The sequence below is a fragment of the Mercenaria mercenaria genome, chromosome 16, assembly GCF_021730395.1.
Source record: "Mercenaria mercenaria strain notata chromosome 16, MADL_Memer_1, whole genome shotgun sequence".
In the NCBI taxonomy this organism is placed as follows: domain Eukaryota; kingdom Metazoa; phylum Mollusca; class Bivalvia; order Venerida; family Veneridae; genus Mercenaria; species Mercenaria mercenaria.
In genome coordinates, this window is record NC_069376.1 from 19601849 (window position 1) to 19608422 (window position 6574).

A 6574-nucleotide genomic window follows, 5' to 3' on the forward strand; every position below is an offset into this window, starting at 1 on the left:
AGGACTATAACGTCCCTAGAAGTCCTTATTCTTAGCGCACAACAAAATTGTGAAATTTCGTTTCACAGCTTGGGGGTTATTATCAAGGGGTGATAAAAATGAGCAGTTAGTGATTGGCTCAAAGCCGGGACCCCTTGTTTACAGGGTGTGCGCACTATCAACTGAACTAACCAGCTGCTGAAACATTTTCCCCTTTGTGGTAATCAAGTCCTATACCATAATAAACTCCCCTGCTATATAAAAGTCGTCCTCTAGTTTATAAAACAGTCGCAGTCCAATGTTGTGCACCTAGTTAATTGAACTGATAGAGTAAAATGTGCAGTCAGTCTGCTGTAGGGCTTAATCTTGGGGACCCTCTCATACAGGACTAGTACTCTACCAACTAAGCTAGCCTACTGCTTAAACAAAATCTCCACTTTGTAGTAATCAAGTCCTGTTGCCTCATAGGCCTCAGTAGCTAAGTGGTAGATGGCCCACCACTTCTGTGGGATATTGTAGGTTCAGTCTCTAGCCATGTCAAGTGATAAAAGTTATTACATAATGGCATGTTGTTACATAGGGCTCTATACACCAGCTTGTTTATAAGTAATCACTCATTAATAAGTATTTGGAAATATTTTGTTCTGCATTTTGCAGTGCTGTTAACTATTAACATCTATACTTTAGATATTTCACATTTAGCAAGTGGCAAATAGCATGATGTAATTGAATAAGCAGAAAAACTGATGGACACAAAGACAATGAAAATATTTAAGTTCTAATAATTTATTAAAGTTAACAGAAATTTTTATAAGTTGACAACAGTTTATTCATTTATAAATAAATATGGCATTTCATAATTTGATCTAAAATATTGGTTGAACATTTAAAGTACAATGTTTTTCAAATCTTTCCAAAAATATCAGAAAATCTTAACTCTATGCTGTTGATAAAATTTATATTACCAGTAAGTTGTTAGATTTCAGTATGATTTACAACAATAATTTTAAGTAAAATTTTATATTTCACTGTCATTGTCTTCTCAGAAAAATTTGATTGTTTTTAAAAGAACTATGAAATGCCAAAGTGTACAGGTTTTCATTTCTTTTATAATTTTCATTTACTGTTCCAGTTCACTATGTTCCTTTGAAAATGTTTATAATTAACTTCTGTTCACATGTTAAAAGTTATGTTGTTGACTCAAGTTGATGGTGTTTCTCTTACTGATGAGTCCTGGAAACACTGTATGGGTCACAAAATTAAATTGGGACGAAACACACCTGACAATCAGTTGCATTTATAACCAACTGAAGATAAAAATAAGAAAATGTTATAACTTAAATCCAAAAACATTTTTAAAACTTTGCATGTATTTTTAAATTTATCTGATTTTCATGTGTGTCTAAGGCTGTTTTCATTCAAATGACATAGTTTAATAATTAGTTTAATAGTTAAATGTGCTATTGCCTCCCTATTCCCATAAAGGAGTGCATTGTGATGAAACAATGCTAAAATGCTCACTATTCCAATAATTAGTTAACCAATAATAGTAGATGGTTTTGTAGTTAACAAGAACTGCCACTCAGGGTCACTTAAAAGAGAAAACATTTGAAATGACTTAATTACATAAGAAATTATCAAAAATACAAGGTGGTTTTTAAAGTAAACAGCTTAAATGCCTACACCATGTAAATTTCATACAAGAAAAACCTCCTTTAACTTTATGCAACAAACTTTCCAAAAATAGAATGTTTATCAGTTGGTTAGAAAAGTACTACATATACTTTCAATGATGCACATGACTTTATACTGCACAAGCCAAAAAGGGAGTTAATCAATAAAAACTGATTTAATATTTTCAGTAACATTTTCACCCATATGACAGTCTTTGACACATAAATCCGTTAATAAAATTCGAAAACAAGAAATTAATGTGTCTTTATGTTTCTAACAAACAAGGTGGCAGCCACATTTAAATTTAATGTAAACAAAGATAATGCCTTCAACAATGTATATCTATCGGCTATATTGGTTTTTTTTTTAATAATTAAGCTTTTTCTTCTCTCTCACCTTATTTTAATTCAGTTCAGTTTTATAGTGTTCTGGGGCAAATTACATAATTATATCCAATCAATGTAGTCAACAAATGTTTACAATTTCAGCTGAATGGCTCAAGCAGTTTTAACCCTTATTATGCTGTACATGGTTGGTCCTACCTTTGCGACAAGTGTAGATCATGATCAGACTGCACATCAGTGCAGTCTGATCTTGATCTGCACTGTTCGCCATTCAGTCAGTATCTTTTGGTTAGCACCCCTTTTAACACTTAATAATACTGTCCAAATTGTAAAACGGACAAGTTCATTATAGAAATTTAGCAAGGGCCTAAGGGTTAAAGTTATATTAAATTATATAGCTAATTGTGTCCCCTGTGCATCCAAAAAAGTGTGACAATTACATGTTGGCTAGTTTTCAACAGTGTTTTTTTTTAATCAAGCTTTATTGTTACAGCTTTTATTTTTTATGTAACTTAAAGTCTGCACATTCAAAGCAAAATACTTTTTTTCATAAATAACATCACATTCTTACCAATATGTAACATCTTGTGATGGAACCCTCTTCACAAAATGTAGTGAAAAAAAAAAATCAATTTAAATGTTGAACACTACAGTTTCATAACCCCATTACTTTTCTTGAGTCCTAAGTTTTCCTAAGATCTTAATCTTTTCAGCTTTGAAGACACAATATGACTATTTTTGTTTAATAAATCAACTTTCTCAGAATCTTGATGAAAGTCTATACACACAAAAATGTCCCCTGTGCACCTTTTCAGTAGTTTAGTGTCAGATTTCTTATATTCTTTAAATAAAATGTTTGTTTTCACATCGGCCCCCACTTCCACAGTATATCTTGCAGCTTGTTCCTTTCACATGGCAGATATATTGTATTCAAGGAGATACATCAGGAGGAGGTACATCAATCTGAAAAGGAATTGTTTTTTTTTTATGTTATATACAGTACACTATCACAAATTTGATTTTTGTTAATATGCATTATGGAGCAAAATTTCATTTTTTTGTTTTTTGTTTCAATATGATTCAATTTTGCCATAGTATTTCAGTCATGTAATGGTGTTCAGTTAACCTTTTAAGTGTACCTGCATTCTTTACTAGAAATCACTTGTGCTCACAGACAACTTCCCATTGTAAATGAGTAAGAAATGGTGGACAAATGACTTAGACATGTTCTTCTGTCAAACTGTTAAAGATATTGCATGCATAGCCAAAGGATCAAACTTACAACTTTTCTTGATTTATAGTCTAGTGCTTTATATTCTGAGCTAGGCATGCAAAATATCATAGGTGAAAGTTTCAAACAAAAACCAATACTTGGTCAAAATCAGACTGATCCATTTCAAATGTTTGTAAATGAAGTGCCTCCATTCAGGGTATCAATTTGATTTCTGTATATTTTGCAAGCATGATTTTATTTATTGTTCTCCTTTATTTCCTTTTGAGTAAAATTAAAATCTAGCATGATCTGAATTATAATAAAGTTTGCAAATTTAGGAAACATTGAGACTAACTTAGTCAATACATACTATAGTCTATACTTGAAATCACAGGCCAGACACCAGTACATGTACTGCCTTCAGTTCCATCAGTGTTTTGAAACATTGGTGAATGGTCCTAGAACAACTCAGAATGGATTATCCACTGTCATTAGCATCTTTTGAATCAGCACACAGCTCAACCCTGACCTCTGTATAATAAGCTGAGGATCTTCATCAGCAGGCTGTGACCTGATATAAATTATATAAAAATGTTTGTCTAAAAATTGCTCTGTAACCAGGTTTAAATATATAGTTTATTCCATTTATAAGAAGGAATATCAATCTTTAAATTACACAAAGAGTTTGATAATATAGAAAATCTTAAACAATAAGTTTGAGCCTTAGGTATACAAGAATCTTAATAAAATTGTGTGTTGGTGTGTATTATATAAACCACATATACAATATATAAACATATAAAACTAAATAGCATACTTTGAAACATATGCATTGACAATAAACATTTAAAACCATTATCAAAATCTGTGACATTTCAGGGATGCCTTACAATTGAAACAGCTTTTTCTTTCATAATGACTTTCAAAAAAACAACAACATATATTAGCATTTTATTGAGGAATTTTATATTCTGTCTCTGTTTAGATCTACAATATAAAGAAGTGTTCAGAAAAAGAAGGAAAAGCTTTAATATATATATATTATACTGATTGGAAATTCCCATCATAAAATGCTATTATACTGTCATACAGATTTTCAAACTTCTGTTTCAAAAATATGTTTTGTTACCATGCTTATGTCAAAAAAAGTTTTTATATAGTCCTGTCTCAAGTTATGATATATTACAAACCTGCAACATTTAATAACAGGAAAAAGCTAGGCCTATATATGACACCTGTAGTTTGCATCTCAAGTGAGACTAATGTTTATACTATTGTCTAACATAACATATTGGTTATTCAGGAAGTCTGGGGGTGAAAGTGCTGCAAAAATATAATTAAAAAAATGAAACACATTTCAAACTGAAAGTGAAAGTAGAAATGAAAAGTAGAGCTAGGAACATGTAAAGCATTTGAGACCCCCTCATGTAAATTTTCATAAAGGGAAATTATACCTGACAGACCAATATTATTCATAGCACATATACACAAGTAACAGATACTTTCTATAAAGGTCACCTTGTTTGGTTATACTTTGTATTTTGTCTTAAACACATGATGTACCTCTAACTGTCCACATTCTCCCTTGTAGAAATGTCAATTTTTTTTTTAAACACATTTTTTTCTCTAAATTTGTTTTTGTTGTGTGTCTAACATACTTATCTAGGTACTCTGGTTAATGAAATCAAATTAACTTTTATATTTTTTGAAATATTGCATTTTTTTTCATTTTGACAGCTCTACCTACTTTCACTTTCATTTTGCATTTTCAAATAAATGTACATGGTTTGCAGCACTTTCAGCTAACAGAGTACCTGGCGAAATACGTTAGACACAGAATTAATTTATAATCATGGCAGAAATGACAAAATGCTTTTGAAAAAGAAGCTTGATATCTTCTACAAAATAGAATGGGAGTATTGTGAACAAATTGTGTTGTTCAAAGTTCAAGAAATGCCTACAGTAGAGAATGCAACTGTTTATGTCCATGCAGTCATTGTTATGAATACACTAATTGCAGTAATTAATATGTGAATCACAAAACAATGTATACTTACGGCTGCATATCTGATTCCCATAAACATATATGCCAGATAACATAAAATTGTCACACGTAGTGTAACAACATATGGCTGTGTTTACCTAATCCCATATTTGGTAAAGAAAACACATGCAATATGACGTAGTACCCTCGACTGTGTGTTTGATTGGTTCAAAAGTGACAGGTTTGAAGATGATTAATTATAATATTGAAAATACACTGCCATACCTTTGTACAAACATACAATTTGGATATATCCCGAAACTGTACATGTTGTTTATGAACATTTCTCAACGCTTCATTTCGTCTCAATAAATGAATAATTCCACTGCCCCCAACTATGCACTCGTGTTCGTGGGAAAGTTCACGCGGCTCCTTGGATGTTTGGCCGCTTATGTATTGAAAAATTACGGCTCAGCTGAGAAAAATCTCAAGACTTGAGAAAAAGTTTAGTGAAAGCCAACTTGAGAAATTTCTCAGCTGAGACAATTCTCAGACAGTTCTGAGAAAATCTTGAGCTGAGAATTTTCTCACTTTGAGAACGTTAGTGAAAACATGACAAAAGTTCTGTTATTTCCATCGAAGAAAGAAAGTTTATCACTTCCTTTCTGATGTTATCTTAATCTTAAAGAATTTATATTTTACAGTGATAATATATAATGGTGTTTTTAAATTAGTTCTATTACAAACAATCTACTTCCTGTTTCGATAAACCGAAAGGCAGATGATGAACCACAACAAATTCCATGTATTACTTCACCGAAAACAATTGTAGAAAAAGAACTTTCAAACGCACCTTGTTAATCCATTTCATTTTTAAAGGTATGACTGCATCAGTAATTAAAACTGGTGTCGGGCATGCGAATACTTGCATGTTTGCTTATTTACTATAAAAAGGTACTTAACATGAATATGATGGCATAAAGTACAAATATATAACTATGTAAAATAATACTTAGCATTTGAACTATGCAGTAAGATTTTTGAATCGTCTTTAATTTTTACGGCCTGGTTTTGTTAACGCTGCTTTATATAAATAGATGTAATAGGTATTGCTCTCTGAATATGTATGCATGGAATTTATAGACCTGTTAGGGATTTGTGAACCGAGTGAGCGTAGCGAGAGAGGTTTTCAAATCTCTTCACATGTCTATAGACACCATGTAGATCTATTCCGAGAACAATAACTGATTTACCTACACGCTCCCATTTGTTTTAAACAGTCCAGGTTCGTTTCGGTTTTGTATTACGTTTGTTGTATTTTTTTTTTTTTTTTTTTTTTTGTTGGATTTAACGTCGCACCGACACATGATAGGTCATATG

The 6574-nt window shown here is 31.5% G+C and overlaps 1 long non-coding RNA gene across 2 annotated transcripts; it reads right to left on the minus strand.

The window, feature by feature from the left end:
• Nucleotides 1–794: 794 nt before the first annotated feature.
• On the minus strand, nt 795–5775 carry LOC123555396 (uncharacterized). Of its 2 annotated transcripts, none has more exons than XR_008367771.1 (3): nt 5480–5775; nt 3581–3781; nt 795–2960 (listed from the first exon to the last, which is right to left on the minus strand). It is a non-coding gene; the product is annotated as an uncharacterized LOC123555396 (long non-coding RNA). The 2 variants fall into 2 exon arrangements; XR_008367770.1 differs by lacking the exon at nt 5480–5775 and adding an exon at nt 5268–5444.
• Between the last annotated feature and the right edge of the window lie 799 nt (nt 5776–6574).